The following is a 17,867-nucleotide window of genomic DNA, read 5'->3' on the forward strand; positions in this document are numbered from 1 at the left end:
TTTCGCTGCACAGTGAAGGAAAGCAGAAACCAACATCCTCCCCCTTTCTGTGAACATCACTGGGCAGCGTGTTCGTACAATATCAGTACAAACCCAACTTCTGCACATAGGTACAGTGTTGATCCCTTGATACAATCTTGGACAATACATCAGCAGGAATTTCATTACCTGGCATATAGGACACCGTTACGAGTCCCTTCTGAATACATTCCCTAGCATGCTGCAACTTTAATTGCAAGTGCTTTGTGCTTTGCTTACAACCTTCAGACTTCAGCAAAGCCAAACATGCTTTGTTGTCCTGGTAAACCTGGATTGGACATTTGACAGGAATTTTCATATCTTTGCACAATTGTATTAACCATTCACAATCCTTAAGTGAATACGATAGTGCATTCAGTTCGGCTTCACAAGTACTTAAACTAACTGTTGTTTGCTTCTTGCATGACCAATCAAACAGACCTTGATTGTACATGTAGCAAACTCCAGACGTACTTTTCCTGTCTGTATTGTCACTTCCAAAACTTGCATCTGCAAATATCTCAAGACCACCAGACTTCTGATTGTTAAGTCTCAGTCTGTAATGCATAGTGCCTTTCAAATACCGCGCTATGCGTTTCAGAGCTTTCCAATCCTTGACACTAGGATTGTTGACTTGTCTGCTTAGCAAATTACAGCTAACAGCAATGTCTGGTCTTGAACATCTGGCAATGAAGTTTAGCTTGCCTAGCACACTTCTGTACAGTGTAGTGTCAGAAAATGCTTCTTCAGTGTCATCTACCTGATAACCTGTTGTCATCGGTGTGTCTACAGGGTTAGCATCCATCAGATTTAGTTTGCTTAACACATCAGCAATTTTCCGTGACTGGTGTACTAGAATGTTACCATCTTGATCTCTCTCTATTTCCAGAGATAGGTAGTTGTTTACCTCACCAAGATCTTTCATGTCAAAGTACTCTTTCAGTTGAGCTAGGGCGTTATTGTACATTGCGACATCTTTCCAAAAGAATAACAAATCATCAACATAAAACAAACAGTACAGTTTCTTTTGCCCCTCCTCTTTGACAAATACACATGGATCAGCTTTTCCTTGCTGAAAACCTAGAGAAAACAATACTTCAGTGAGTTTTGTGTGCCAACACCGTGCACTTTGTTTGAGACCATAAAGGGATTTCTTCAGAGCACAAACAAATCCCTGTTTTACCTGTACGCCATCAGGTGGAAGCATATAAAGTGATTCATCCAGAGATCCGTACAGAAAAGCTGTGTTAATATCATGGTGACTAATGTGTAGATTTTCCTCTGCAGCTAGCTTGAGCATAAGCCTAATGCTTTCATATCTCACTGTCGGTGAGTAGGTCTCGTGATAGTCTTCACCTGGTACCTGTGCAAAACCTCTGGCTACCAATCTGGCTTTGTGTCTGACTATCTTGCCATTTTGATCTGTCTTCGCTTTGAAGACCCATTTGCTTCCAAGCAGTTTCATTCCTGGAACTACTGGAACTAGCTCCCATGTTTTGTTCCTTTCTAAGGAATCAAGCTCAGCCTTCATGGCATTTAACCATGGCTCAGCTTCCTTTGAATCCAAACCCTGGATGTCTTGGAAACTTGAAGGTTCAAATACCTTCTTGGAGCTTTTAACAGCTGTTACTGCTATCGTAGCAAACTCATCAGCAAATCTCTTTGGAGGTCTGCCTTTTGTGGCTCTTTGTGACCTGCGAATTAGCCTTAAGTCCTCAACACTCTCCTCTTCCTTCTTAGGAGAAAAACGACCTACTGTGAACAATGGTTCCTCCAATTCTTGATCAGAGCTTTCAGAGGGTCGCATAGAGGCTTTCGCACTCTTGAAATCCTCTGAATCACCCGATTCAGTTTCAGATTCAGACTCAGAACCTTCATCAGTGGGTGTGGGTTGTTGTGGTTGCTTTTGACTATCCTCAGTCTCATCACCGTCATCAGGATAACATTGGAAAATTCCCACATTCTCCCCCCACTTTGCATTGTACTCAACACTTCTCGTGAGCTTAATTGTCTTAGAGTCAGTCATCATTATTCTGTAAGACCCTTTCTGATAACCTAGAAAGATACCATGCAATCCACGCTTGTCTAACTTGGAATTTTGTGGTGAGTGAACCCACATGTCAGAACCAAAAATCTTCATGTGTTTGATGTATGGCTTCTTGCCAAACATCTTCTCATAGGGGGTACAACCAATCGCTGAAGATAACCTGCGATTGTAACTGTAAACAAAACACGAGAGAGATTCGGCCCAATAACTCTCTGGAAGATTGGCATCATGCAGCAAGGTTTTTAACCCTTGAAGCAATGTCTGATTTGCCCGTTCCGCAAGTCCATTCTGCCATGGCGAGCGAGGACTAGACAAATCGTGTTGAATTCCTTTCTCAGTCAGAAAAGCTTCAAACTGCTGAGAAGTGAATTCTCCCCCGCGATCAGTGAAAAGAATCTTTATCTTCTTACCGTGCACATTTTCCAACCAAGCACAGAATTCCTTGAACCTAGGAAAAGCCTCTGATTTGTGCTTGAGATTGTACACAAAAATATATCTAGAAAATGCATCAATGAGAACCATGAAGTATCTATTTCCACCCAAAGAGGGCGCTAGTGGTCCAACTAAATCAGCATGAACAACCTGGTATGGTTCTGTAGCTTGCCTACTAGACACCTTACCTTTCGCAGCCATTTTCACCTTGTTTGCTGCGCATGCTTTGCACTTCATGTGGTACCTGCAGGGTTTAATAGTCATACCTTCAACCAAGGCAGGCATTTTAGATACTGCCTCAAAATGCAAATGACCAAATTTTCGGTGAAAATCATGAATACATTCTGCATGCAAACTTTTGTTAGAACCTGCAATGCAACAAGTGTCATCCTTTTCAACATCATCATAATACAAAACAAACAAACGATCAACATATTCAGCATGCAATACATAATCATTTTTCTTTGTGATGATGCACTTCCTGTTCTTGAAGGAAACGTCAATGTTCCGCTCATTCAGCTGTCCAACGCTGAGCAGATTATGTTTGGCGTCTGGCACGTAAAGCACATTCTGTATCGATAAGTCCAAACTGTGAAGAACAACAGTTCCGTAGCCTTTACTGGGAATAGTGTGGTCATCCGCCTGGTGAATCGCACCTTCCTGCGGTGTAAAAGACACAAACAGTCTCTTATCGTTGCACATGTGGTGGGTCGCCGCTGAATCAACAACGAAGAAAGATCTAGACGTCTTCTGGACCTCTGCAACCTTTGGAGTGAAGCGTGAAACCATAGCCTTGTGCTGCGTTGTCCTAGACACCGGACCTTTGCCTTTGCCTCGGCCTTTTCCGCGCGATGAGCTTTCGCTGCGCTGCTCTGTCTTGGCCCTGGGATATCTGCATTCCCTCTTCATATGGCCTAGACGTCCACACGAGTAGCATTTCACTGCCTTCAAAGCTTTGGCGCCATCTGGTGGTTCCACTGCACTATGGGATGACGTCTGTGAAGACTCCCCCTTGCCCATGCAGCTAGCACCCCGGCGATCTGCTTCATTTAAAATCACGGCAGTTACATAGTCCACTGTTAGCTGAGCGGTTGGCTGCACAGCAATCTGGGTTGCAACAGACTCCCAACCTGAACCCAAAGATTGTAGTATCATGAAAGAATACACAGCCTCTGGAAAGTTGAGTCCTCTCTGTTGCAGCTCATGTCTCAGATTTTGCATCTCCATCAGATGTAAACGCACATCTCCACCTTCAGCAAGAGACATATTATGCAGCTTGTTAAAGTAAAACATAGTGGACCCAGCTTCTGTCCTTAAGTGAGCTTCTCTCAAAGCGTCCCAAATTTCTCTGGCTGAGGTCTTATCACGCAATAGACAGAGCTCTTCTGGGGATACTATCAATGTAAGAGTTCCCCTTGCTTTGGAATCCTTAGCTTCCCATGCATCTGTAACTGGAACTGGGGGGGTTTCTGTAATCACCTCAAACAAACCCTCTTTCCGCAGAATTGCCTCTGCATACAGAACCCAGTCCGCGTAATTTTTCTTGTTGAGCTTAGGAATCCCACAAGCATCCTGAAGGGCCATCATGACTCTGGCATTAGCCTTCAGCGTCATATATGCTGCTTTAAATCTTGCTGCGTCACTGCTGCAGCTGCCTTATTCCAAAAGCGCACTTAAAAGTTACTTTCGATTTCCCCAGCATAGTGACTTGTGCCTGGGAGCCTTTTGCCTATTCCCGGCAAAACGGCTTTGAAAGTTCAAAGTCCAGCCATAAAGCCATTAACTAGAAGCTGGCAGGCTGCCCGGAGCAGTAGCACATACCTCATCAATCACTTTTACGCGCAGAGCAGATTCCGTTCCGATCTGTCCCTCTGCATTCCGATCCTTTGCCGGCACTCCGATTCGACTTCTGGAGCCCATAACCACGTGTTGATTTAAAGCAGAGTCTCGTGCCCAGCGGAAGGATGAGGAGTACGTGCTGCATACTCTATATTGCTTTATTTACAGTTCAAAGCTGGTATATTACAGAAAGACATCTTGCCTCTGCCGGAGCAGAAAAATGCATCCTCTCTCCTCAACAGCTCGGAGAGAATCACACAGTGAAAAAACAGGAAACCAGTGTACGTCACATCCAGCCTCCCTTTCCCGTGAGAAACTCCAACAGTACAGACTGTGGAATGTAAACACCTGTCTCGTGACAAGCCCTTTCGCTGCACAGTGAAGGAAAGCAGAAACCAACAATGAGAAGAGAAGACTCCCTGGAAAAGACCCTGATGTTGGGAAAGATGGAGGGCACAAGGAGAAGGGGACGACAGAGGACGAGATGGTGGGACAGTGTTCTTGAAGCTACAAACATGAGTCTGACCAAACTGGGGGAGGCAGTGGAAGACAGGAGTGCCTGGCATGCTCTGGTCCATGGGGTCACGAAGAGTCAGACACGACTAAACGACTAAACAACAACAACAACAACAACAACAACAACAACAACAGGGAGGAAATTCAATCCAGTTCACATTTAAAGGCCTGATTTACAAAACGCCAAACGCAACCATCCGCCCAAATTAGCAATGTGCTGAATTTTGCAATGCAGTTCTCAAGCCAAGCCATGTGCTCCAAAGCACATGTACCAGGGGCAATGTGTATAGAAATGCTTTTTCATCAGTGCTTGCAAAAATATGAATTACTGGGCAAAGGTGCATACAAAAAAAAAATGCATTTTAGGGGGGGAAATCACGGATTACTTTGGTGGGGAAATATACAGAACTGAATGCGAGAACGGAAATATTGGAAACTGAAATTGACAGATTCACCCAAGCCTCATATTCGTTTAAGTCAAGTTAACATCCTATTCCTACCTAGTATCTCAGAATCTGCTTAGGAATTCTAAGAAACCTTCTGCAAAACAAACAAACAAACAAACAAAAATTCTAAGAAATCGGTTTTGGAATCAGCAGCTAAAATCAGTGCTGTTTTAAAAGGTTCAGTTGTGCCACCTCATTTCAGAACAGTGCCAAATTGGATTCAAATGCAGGTGCAAGCCTGCAAAATTTGGTTATGATGAGGTTTTCAAATGCAAAGCAAACAAGAAAGAAGCATTTTTTTCCGGCAATAATTTTGTTAGCCCAAAGAGGGAAACAACAGGAGTTACCAACCAAAGAAGAGTGGCAGATGAAATTGATGGACTTTGCAGAACTGGCGAAACTGACGGGAAGAATCCGGAACCAGCGAGACCAAGTATTCCAAAAAGACTGGAACAAATTTATATCCTATTTGAAAGACAACTGTAAGCAATTGACATCACTGGCAGGGTTATCTGAAGATCTGCAAGGTGAAATTGCTACCTATTCAGGTTGAATAATATAATATTTTGGGTGATGATATAACAAGGATAGGAAACAAAGCGAAATGTAAAGATGTAAAGTTTAATTTTGTAAACCATCAGACGGGAGGGAGGGAAGTTGTTAGGCTCAGCCGAACCAATAAGAGGGTATGATGTTATGCAATGTGATTATAAGGTAAAGGGACCCCTGACCATTAGGTCCAGTCGTGACTGACTCTGGGGTTGCGACGCTCATCTCGCTTTATTGGCCGAGGGAGCCGGCATACAGCTTCTGGGTCATGTGGCCAGCATGACTGAGCCGCTTCTGGCGAACCAGAGCAGTGCATAGAAACGCTGTCTACCTTCCCGCCGGAGTGGTACCTATTTATCTACTTGCACTGCATGCTTTCGAACAGCTAGGTGGACAGGAGCAGGGACCGAGCAACGGGAGCTCACCCCGTCGCGGAGATTCGAACCGCCGACCTTCTGATTGGCAAGTCCTAGGCTCTGTGGTTTAACCCACAGTGCCACCCACGTCCCAATGTGATTATATGTAAAACCAATAAAAATAATTTATAAATCAAAAACAAAAAAGCATTTCCCCCAAAATTTATAGTTGATGTTTGAGGGCAAGAGGGGGCTCAGGGACTGCAATGTGAGAATAGATGTGATGGGCTGGATCACGAGTCCACCAAAGCCAGAATTTTTATATTTCAAAAGCAGTCAGTCAGGTGAGTGTACCCTGTCCCAGCAGACCATTCTTATGTTCTTAACTGCTGCCAGTCAGATTAGACAACATTGAACTGGAGGGACGAATGATCTGACTCTGCATAAAGTGGTTTCTGGTATTCCTAGAATGCAATACCAAAGTAGTGCACATACTTATTTATTTTCAGTCTTCTTTCTGTCCACACTCCCTTCCCCCACTTCAGATTTCAGTAACATAAATCTAAGCCCAAGCCATTTCCCTCTATTGCATATAGCTGAAATGCATACGAATTCAAATGTTCCTCAAATTAAATGACTAGCATTTTTAAAACTAAAATAATAATAATAATATATGTTTTCTGTAGCTCACATTTCAGAACTGCCAATAGTGAATGACAGAATGCCCAGTCATGTAACTGGATCAAAAATACCAACAACCATTCTTCATTACTTACGCTGGAAATATCACTGCTTGACTTATTCTTTCCTAGATTTCTTTAAATGTGGGTTGTCAAACTGGTTCTTACATTAGAATTTACAGCTTGTGGAGAATATTCGCCCGAGGATTTTCTAGCAGAGAATATTCTCACCTCGCATCACTCCTCCTGCCATCCCTGACCCCTGGCATGAGCTGCCTGGGTTGAAGGGAGTTGCAGGCCAAGAATCTTCTCAAGCTCTGATACGAATGATCGCGACACTCAACAGGGTACGGGATCTGAAATATACTCGAAGTCGAGAGTGGATTTCATGCTCTTTATTCAGCTCACAGTGGTGAGGAGGAATGGAAGTTCCCCCAGAATGTCTGCTTTAAATACATTATTTACACAATGGGCCCCACGTGATTGACTAATTCTGGGATTCTCCTGTAGGCCAATCAGGTTGCGGATTCACTTCCACCTGGAGCTGGATTGGGTGGCTCCTGTGGACGGCTGCATTCTGAATCCTATTGTTCTAGGGCCAATCAGACTGCTGCATTCTGGATCCTATTGTTCTAGGACAAATCAGACTGCTGCATTCTGGATCCTATTGTTCTAGGACCAATCAGACTGCTGCATTCTGGATCCTATTGTTCTAGGACCAATCAGACTGCTGCATTCTGGATCCTATTGTTCTAGGGCCAATCAGGCTGCTGCATTCTGGATCCTATTGTTCTAGGGCCAATCAGACTGCTGCATTTTGGATCCTATTCAACTCAGTACATAACAGGATCCCTACTCGCTGGCTCCAACAGGCAGCGCTCATGAAAATTCACCTGCCCAGCCCCGTGTGATGAAATCCTTTTCCCCACACTAGGAACAGGCTGAGTACCATCTCCCTTTTTGTGATGGACTGCGCTTCTTATGACTTACAGCCCTTCTCTAAACGCTCTGTCTGAAAAGCTTTCTGCATGCAGAGCCTTGCGCCAGTAAGGACACGGAAAGGCTGGCGTGAATGTCCTTCATCAATATGTATTACCTGGAGGGAAGGAACATGCTACAATTGATCCTCCAAAGCTCTTGAGCAGCGAACACAATGCAGAGAAAGCAGCGGGAGCTGTGGAAACAGGGGGCTGCAATGCCTGGCACGGGCACAGCCATCTGGGATTCTCTCAAGCTTTCCAGCGAGAGCTTCCACCGCTTGGAACTTGGCGTACCACTGCCATTTTTTCATAGAATTGTAGAGATGGGAGGGAGCCCAAAAGTCATCTAGCCCCACCCCCAGTAATGTAGAGAGCACAGCTAAGGGATCCCTGGCAGGTATAATAATAATAATAATAATAATAATAATAATAATAATAATAATTTATAAATTATTATTATTATTTATACCCAGCCCATCTGGCTGGGTTTCCCCAGCCACTCTGGGCGGCTTCCAACAAAACACTAAAATACAATAAACTATTAAACATTAAAAGCTTCCCTAAACAGGGCTGCCTTTAGATGTCTTCTAAAAGTTTGGTTGTTATTTTTCTCTTTGACATCTGGTGGGAGGGCGTTCCACAGGGCAGGCGCCACTACCGAGAAGGCCCTCTGCCTGGTTCCCTGTAACTTGGCTTCTCGCAGCGAGGGAACCGCCAGGAGGCCCTCGGCGCTGGACCTCAGTGTCTAGGCAGAATATGAAAGATGGAGCAGGCCTGTTTTCTTCCTGACCTGGAGGGACCCAAAGCTTCGAGTTACAAGAGAGGAGATTCTAAACATTAGGAAGACTTTTCTGACAGTACAGTGGTACCTTGGTTCTCAAACTTAATCCGTTCCGCAAGTCCGTTCCAAAACCAAAGCGTTCCAAAACCAAGGCGCACTGCTTTCCCATAGAAAGTCATGCAAAACGGATTATTCCGTCCCAGACTTCTCAAAATAATCCCTAAAACAGCAGTTTAACATGCATTTTACTCTCTGATGAGACCATTGATCCATAATATGAAAGCAACGAACAATGTATTGCAGTCACACAATAATCAATCAGTAGCTGAACTGGATTCCACAGTGTCACAAAAAAGAGAGCCACAAAAACACAAAATAAATAGCAAAAACAGACAGACCTCAGCGTAACACTCAAAGCGGAAGTGTGGCACTCAAATCGGAAGCATAACACTCAAAATGGAGCATGTTCGGCTTCCAAAAAAAGTTCACAAACTGGAACAGTTACTTCTGGGTTTGCAGTGCCTGGGTTCCAAGTTGTGTTTGGGGTTCTCAAGGTGTTTGAGAACCAAGGTACCACTGTACAAGCAGTTTGACAGTGGAACAGTCTCCTCTGGAGGTGGTGGACTCTCCTTCCTTGGAGGTTGTTAAGAAGAGGTTGGGCGGCCATATGTCAGGAATGCTTGAGTTGAGATTCCTGCATTGCAGGGGGCTGGACTAGATGGCTCTTGTGGTCCCTTCCAATTCTACAGTTCTACGATTCTATTCTTCTCAGCTGATCTAGCATAGCTCTTCTTGTGTTCTCATGTCCAGAGCCATCACTAGTCTGTGCTGATTCACTCTGCCGTGTGTCATCTCCACGGGGAATTCAGAGCATCTCATAAGGTCAGATGTGATGGAACTGAGAGATGTTCTCTTCCCACCAATTCACACCTGGCAGAGAAGAAGAGCAAAGCCTGGCAAAAGCTTTCATTAACACATTTAGAAAGTCCATGGGCTGGTCTCAGAGGTCTGGAAAAACACCTTCAGTTCAGGGGAAATGCTGCAGGAGTACAGCCTGGTGACAGCCAACATTTTCCTGGTTAAACAATATCACTCAGGCTTCCTCCGGATGATTTCATTAACTGTGGTTCATTAAATTCCACGTGATGAATATCCTCCCTAATTTCTTGCAAGCCATGGAGGCAGAGAAACGTCTGAGCGATCGCCCTTCTCTCGGAAAAGACTCTCCAAGTAATAAATCAGAGCGTATTTTGGGCAGATTCCAAAGCTTTTCACTTAGGAGAAACTGCTAATTTCCTCAAGGAGAGCAGGCAAGGACATGGGGTAGCCTGGTCACATGGTAGCAGCGGCAGCCAATCGGAACAAATCCCCCAATGCAATTACATCTGCCATTTTGGCTGGGGCATTTGGCCCCTTTCTGTGATGGTTGTCAGAAGGGGGGGGGGGAGAGAGAGAGAGACCATACTAAGGTTGCCAACTGACCAGAAGCCAGCCTGGCTTGCCTCTTGACCTTCGAACTGGAGCTTGAACTTCAGAATGTAGGTGAAGCTTTTCACAGCAGGGAGGTGGAAACACACAATTATGGTGTTGGAAGGGGTATCTAGCCCGATCCAAATGACCCTCCAAACTCTCTTTAAAAACTTCCAGTTCAGGAGAATCCACCATCCTCCAAGGGAGTCTGTTCTGCTGTCGAACAGTTCTTGCTATCGGAAAGCCCTTCTGAACGTTCAGCCGGAATCCTTTCTTGCCAGTTTAATAATTGGTCCTACCCTTTGAAGCAGCAGAAAACAAGTTGGCTCCCTCCTTTTGCGGGAGAACTTCCCAGTGGATTAAGATCCCTTGGAGAAACGGATGAACTATGCAGAAATGGCGAAACTGACATAAAACTGCGAGATAAGAACAACTGCGACTTTAAAGAAGAATGGGAACTTTTTACAAATTACTTAAAAAGACAACAAAATGAACTGGACTCCTTGGCAGGTTTGGAATAAACACGCACAAATTTAGTGAGGGTTAACATAGTAGAGGGATGCGGGTGGCGCTGTGGGTTAAACCACAGAGCCTAGGACTTGCCGATCAGAAGGTCGGCGGTTCGAATCCCCGTCATGGGGTGAGCTCCCATTGCTCGGTCCCAGCTCCTGCCAACCTAGCAGTTTGAAAGCGCGTCCAAGTGCAAGTAGATAAATAGGTACCGCTCCGGCGGGAAGCTAAACAGCGTTTCCGTGCACTGCTCTGGTTCGCCAGAAGCGGCTTAGTCATGCTGGCCACATTACCCAGAAGCTGTACGCCGGCTCCCTCGGCCAATAAAGCAAGATGAGCGCCGCAACCCATGAGTCGGCCATGACTGGACCTAATGGTCAGGGGTCCCTTTACCTTTACCTTTAACATAGTAGATAGATAATACAAGGATGCATACAATTTTACAATATGCAGAGAACAACATGAGTTGAGAAATCAGAGAGAGAAGCTGAGGTAAGTCTTGGGGGGGGGGCGGAGGGAGAGTTTGTTGGGGAGGTGGGAGGGGGAAAAGGGGGGAAATAATGTTTTGATAATGTGTCATGTTGAAATTGTTAATAATTATATATATATATATATATATATATATCCCTTGGAGTGATCTGCTCAGCTCCTGCTGTCCAACCCTTAACACTGCCCCCCCTCCATTGCCAAAGCAGCCATGCCACCTCGCTTCATGACAGTTCCGTTTCTGGTTCTAAATTTAGCTGCGATTTCTGCATTGCAGGGGGTTAGAATAGATGAACTTTGGGGGGCAGCCCATTCCAATTGTGCAATTCCAAGATTCTGCGGATTTCCACCAGAGCTGCCAAACCATGGCACAAACCGTTGCAGTGTCAATGTGATCTTAAACTCTGCAGTTTAAGCAAGTGTCTTGCAGAATGGAGAACTCCTCTGTCCCCCTTGATGGAGAGGGTTGAAATCCCAGTTTGTTTTAAGGTAATTGATTTAGCAGCTACCGTAGGATAAGCAATGTCCGCTGCCAGCTAAAGAGGTGGAAAAAGCCTTGGCACAAGACAGACAGTAAATGCAGTTTATTGCTGTGCAGAAAATAGATACTCTTGTGTTCAACCCCTGCCCTGTTTCTCTGTAGAAGACAGCATGGAGAAGGACTGCGCTCCAAAATACTAAGTCAGCTATGACTGGTCTTTGCACATAGCTGTCAACTTACAGATTTGAAAATAAGGGACCAGCAGCCTCGAAAATAAGGGACCAGCAGCCAAAATAAGGGATTTTCCCAGCACAGGTATGTTCAGCTTCTGAGCCCCTCCGAGCCAAAGGCAGAAAGCCCAACCAGCAGCCAAACAAAGCCTCAAGCGGTGGTTCCCACAGCGCAGCAACCCGGCAAAGGGGACGCAGCAAGGAAAACCACCATCCCCTCTCCGCTGGGAAGCACTGAGCAAAGGTGAGTCCCCAGGCAACGCGGCCGATTTGATCGGCACAAGGCATGCAAGCTCCACCCCCCAGTCGTTCTTAGACTCCTTATTGAGTGAGCAACACAGCCAAGTAACACAGTTGGAGCCTCCCTCCTCCCTGGCCGGCAGGGAGGGAGGGAGAGGAGCTGCTTCCTTTGAAACCCGGGAAATTTAAGGGACATCATCAATAAGGGACAGCAGCCGGACACGGCGCTGGGATAAGGGAGTTTCCCGCCAAATAAGGGACGCTTGACAGCTGTGTCTTTGCAGCGATTCTTCTCACACACACACACACACACACACGTTCATTGGATTTGTAAATGATCAAACCCAGATTAAAAACTGCAGGAAGTGTCTTAATCAAAGTCCAGGACTTCAGGGCCCCTGTGTGAGTCACGAGGCAATCATGCAAAATAATACTGCGGCCACAAGAGTGGATGGGATTCATTTCCTACCTTTCAGAAACGCAATGCTCTGTCTGATAATGGTCTCTCTAACGATGCCATTCTAAATGGAAATACAGTGGAAAATTGATGGGATTCATAGTATAGCTTGCTGCATCATTGGTCCTGCAAAGGTTTACAGAAAGCCTGGACAACTCCAGCCCTGAACAGTAACTTTTTACATGAGTAAAACCAAAGAAAACTGGGTCTGTGCACATCGCTCTCGGTTCGACAGGAACTCAAAGGTTACTGCTGGGTGCAAATTTCAACAGGATTTGCTCTCCCTCTTCCCACTGTATGTAACACAACCCTTCTTGTACTTTGCATGGAGCCGTTTTCAAGTTTAATGTTCAGCTGTAAGGTTCCTCCTGAACTGGATCTTACCAGTTTTTCCAGTCCAGCCCCACTGACAATGTGTTTTGCAGAAATTCCACATCACTTCCCAATTCGAGACGCAGGCTGTGGGAGCGCATATGTCTGCGCATGGATCTGCTCTCTTGCTCACTCTTTGCGTCTCCTCACTAAAGTAACTAAGTGACGACTAGTGATGGAGGCACATCATCTGGGGGGGGGGGGGCGGTTCCAGGACCAGAGGGAAACCGTCAAACTCCCTTGCTGTTTTTGCTATGGTTGCCGGATTTTGCTTATGCAGTCCTGGTCTATTTAACATACAGAAATGTTGCTTTTTTGCATGTTATCATGTTTGCTATTGAGCTGTTTTGCTGTGTTGTTATGAAATTGCTTTTGCAATGCTAGGTTCTGAAGTGCACTCCTGCTTTTAAAAAATAATAATATTTTTATTAAAGATTTCTTGGTTTACAAAAATACGTGCATCGTCTCTTTTTTCAAGTTGTGTTTTCTACAGATCAGCTGCATTTGTTGTGAAACATTAGTGTTACATTAGGAAGAAAAGGGGGAAAGAGGTGGAGGGGGGAATGGTGAGTGGGGTGGGAAAACTTCTATTCTCCTACTTAGTGTATGTGTGGGGTTTTGTTTCAGCATCACTTGTGTGGGTTCTCTTACTATTCGCTTGTTGTATTTCCTTGGTGGTGAGAGAGGTTGGGGTTGGTTTAGGGGGTGGCTAGTTGTCTTTGATTGGCTGTAGTGATATTTGTTTTTGTGTGTGAGCAGGGTGTGTGGGTGTGTTTGAATCAGGTTAGCCAGATTGATTCATACAGTCGGCAGATTCTTGTTGTTGTCTTGTTGGGCTGTGTATGTGATAAAGGGGAACCATACCGGGGTGAAGCCGTCATCTTCTATTTGTCCCCGTGTCAGTTTCAGTTTATTGGTTAGTTTTTCTAATAAGGCCTGCTTTCTTTGTTGTAAAAGGCTTTAATCCGGATTTTTGCATGTGTGGAAAAGGGGCCTTCAAATAAATGGAAGGAAGGAAGGAAGGAAGGAAGGAAGGAAGGAAGGAAGGAAGCAAGCAAGCCTTGGCAAAACCACTGGGAAAGCTCTCAGGTATTCTTCTTCTTTGGCAATCACTCGTAGCCGAGTAAGATTATCTTCCATAAACAGGGTTTTAACATGTATGCTTGTGAAACATGGACCACTTATAAAGGCCACCTCCAACTCCTCGAAAGATTCCATCAACGGGGTCTCCGAAAAATTTTACACATCACTTGGGAAGACAGGCAAACTAATACCAGTGTCCTGGAAGAAGCAAAGATCACCCATGTTGAAGCAATAATTCTTCAACATCAACTTCACTGAACTGATCATGTTGTGCGGATGCCTGATGATCGTCTTCCAAAGCAACTACTCTATTCCAAACTTTAAAAAAGGAAAGCGTAATGCTGGTGGTCAACAAAAGGGGTTCAAAGACTCTCTCAAGGCAATTTTTTAAAAAAAGTAGTACAAACACCAACAAGTGGGAAGCACTGGCCTGCGAGCGCTCCAACTGGAGAACAGCTTTTACCAAAGGTGTCATGGGCTTTGAAGACTCTCAAACTCAGGACGCAAGGGAGAAACGTGCTAAGAGGAAGGCACGCTTGGCAAATCCAGACCGTGATCAACTCCTGCCCAGAAACCAATGTCCCCACTGTGGTCTGACTCGGTAGAAGAGAACTTCCTGTCTTCCTAGGACTGCAGGCAGGCAGCTTGCAATGCACACCTACAATGAAACTTCTTCTCCTGGCTCAGCCTTCAAGGCAGCCTCCTCCTGCTGCCTGCCTGACCTCCCTGCCTACTTGCCATCTCCACAGGCTGGACGCAAAGCCGCAGCAAGACACAGGAGGGACAGTAGAGGACAGTCAAGTGGAAGAGGCATGAGCTCATACCTTGGATTCGGTTTGGGGCACAGGGGCCAAAACAGACCGGCTGCACAAATCAGAGGATGGAGCGCAGGGGCCGTTCTCCCCAGGCGACAGATGGCAGAACCTGTACCTGGACACAAAGAGAGCCAAAAATACACTTTGTACAAATGGGCACCCCACTGGTCTGGAAGACCACCGCCGGCCATCGCTTCTGGTCTGGCAAGCGCTCAGCAACCCCCCTGTTTTTCAGTCTCAGGTAATCAACCAAACCGGTAGGGTTAAGAAACTCTAACTGGCTTTCAAATGTGGCCAAAAGAGGCTGAGTTTGGGGTAGTGGCCTAAGGTGACCTGCTGGAAGATGAGCATCCAAGGACCGACACTCACAAACTGGAGTTTGCAACGGCTTCTTTTCTGGGACAAGACTCAATAATAAGCAAACTCTCCCTGGGCTCTCAAAGATACGGCACTATAAATGGGTGCGACGAGGACTTGCAGATTGCCTTCGGCAAGGATGGTAAATAATAACAGCACTGAGCCTTCGCAGGAAGACCTGGCGCAGGACCTAAATGGCACTTCCAGGTGCAAGTCAGCTTAACAGAAGCAGGTCTGAGATTTAAAAACAGTAACAACAAGAAGGAATTAAGGTAAGAAAGAGAAGGTCATGGAAAGCAACGTCTGAAATCTCAGGTCAAAACCAAACAGAACTTTCGCAGGAAGGAAGAATATTTGAAGAAAGAAGACACTGAAAGGGAGGAGCAGTAGAAAGAATGAAGTATCCCCCCCCCCTCATTAACTGTAGCACTCCACTGAATTTATAGCCTCTTCCATGCCTGAATACCTATCATCCCAAAGAAGTTATGCTCCAAAACTCTAACCGTATTTCTCTCTGCAAGTTGGAATTCATCAGTTGTCTCAGGGTTCCAGTAAACGTAGCTGGGAGATAGAGGGGAAATGAAAGAGTACTGTTCAGAGAGGCGTCTGTCGCCACCCGTTAACATCAAAACATCTCTGCTCAGCATAATAATTGTGCACATAAGGGTTGCTTCAGAGTCAGGGATGCTCAGGCACACGTGGAGTTCTGGGCTGCAGAATTGCAGAAAAATGCAGAAAAAACAACAACCACCACCCTCCCCAAAAGTAAACCTCCACTTCTCCCCAAACAAATCAGAATGTGTGCAAGAGGCAGCAATGTTCAAACGTACAGTGGTACCTCGGGTTACAGACGCTTCAGGTTACAGACTCCGCTAACCCAGAAATATTACCTTGGGTTAAGAACTTTGCTTCAGGATGAGAACAGAAATCGTGCAGCGGCGGCACAGCGGCAGCGGGAGGCCCCATTAGCTAAAGTGGTGCTTCAGGTTAAGAACAGTTTCAGGTTAAGAACAAACCTCCGGAACAAATTAAGTTCTTAACCCGAGGTACCACTGTACTTGTTTAAGTAGTTTGCGATGAGATCAACCATTCCAAGATGAAAGTATTGGGACTGCTTGTATTATTATGCAATCTTTACATTCTCTGTTTTCAAACTGCAACATAAGGAAAAATGTGACTATTTAAACCTCCCCATCCATATAGCTGTATGTGTGTGCATACCTCAGTACATAAAATCACATATCCACATTAAGCAACAGACACCCAAATCAGATAAGACAAAAGTGGGGAGGGAGACCCCAGAAAACCTTAAGAAGAGCCTGCTATGTCAGACCCAAGGGGGCACCACATAATCCAGAATCCTGTTCTCACAGTAGCCATACAGATGCCGTTATGGGAAACCCACAAGAGCCCTCTCCCCTCCTGGGGTTTCCAGATACTGGTGCTCAGGACCATGGCCACTTGGAGGCAGAGCCAAGCCATCCTGACTGGGAGCCACCGATGACCCTCTCCTCCATTAATTTGTCCTCTTTTAAACCCCTCTGAAGTTGGTGGCCACCAATGACTCCTGTGGCAAGGAGTTCCATAGTTTGACTCTGCGCTGTGAGAAGAAGTTTGCTTCCTAGCATATGGAAATGAAAAATAAATCTAGGTAAAGGTAAAGGTACCCTGGACGGTTAAGTCCAGTCAAAGGCAACTATGGGGTTGCGGCGCTCCTCTCACTTTCAGGCAGAGGGAGCCAGCGTTTGTCCACAGACAGCTTTCCAGGTCATGTGGCCAGCAGGACTAAACTGCTTCTGCTTCTTTTCTTTTCTTTTCCAGTGTTTAAGGAGTTTTTATGTTTCTTTGCTCAGCTATCAATTCCTACTGCTAACTACAGCAGTAGCGATATTTTGAGCATTTTCCACAGTAAATTACAAAATTAAAGAAAGGAATGCTTTAAACTTTTGTACTGTGCTGAAAATTCTTTTCCTGGGTTTATAAAACATCCATTTGTTGTTGTTTTTTTAACTTTTGCCATTTTTTGTATTTTAAATCAATAGGTAATCTAGGTAATTTCGCTTCACCGAAGAAAAATATCTAAACATGGAGAAACTACTAAATATTGAGGAAAAACATTGCAAAATATAAAATAAATTTAAAAAGGAAAGGAAACTTTGAAGCTTATGTACACAACAAATGCCAGGACTAGGACTAAACTGCTTTTGGTGCAACGGGGCACCGTGATGGAAGTCAGAGCATACAGAAACACCTTTTACCTTCCTGCCACAGCGGTACCTACTTATCTACTTGCACTGGTGTGCTTTCAAACTGCTAGGTTGGCAGGAGCTGGGACAGAGCAACGGGAGCTCACCCCATTGCGGGGATTCGAACCGCCGACCTTCTGATCGGCAAGCCCTAGGCTCTGTGGTTTAGACTGTTGAATGGTTCTGTGTACATTGCAGCAGCCTTTGGCTATGTGCAATAAAACTGACTGACCCTTTCTGTGGTTTAGACCACAGAGACACCCTAATACAACCCTGAACCCAACACAGAGGCAGAGATGCTGCTCAAAATGCAGCCCGGAATTTGCAGCTCATGAATTTGTTCACCTACCAGCCCAATAGTAACGAACTCATCCTCTCGGGAGTTATTTTTTATATGCATTGTGGATGAGTTCATTTCTCTCCCTCTGCCCTCTTTCAAAGAAGCAGGTATATTGCTTAGTAACGACAGTGTTTCT

The 17,867-nt window shown here is 45.2% G+C and overlaps 1 protein-coding gene across 5 annotated transcripts in view; it reads right to left on the reverse strand.

Moving 5' to 3' along the window:
* The window catches only part of IL1RAP (interleukin 1 receptor accessory protein), a 102,465-nt gene that overhangs the window by 74,266 nt on the left and 10,332 nt on the right, over nt 1–17,867 (reverse strand). The window lies entirely within an intron of this gene.

The sequence above is a fragment of the Podarcis pityusensis genome (assembly GCF_964106645.2).
Source record: "Podarcis pityusensis genome assembly, chromosome: 5".
In the NCBI taxonomy this organism is placed as follows: Eukaryota; Metazoa; Chordata; class Lepidosauria; order Squamata; family Lacertidae; genus Podarcis; species Podarcis pityusensis.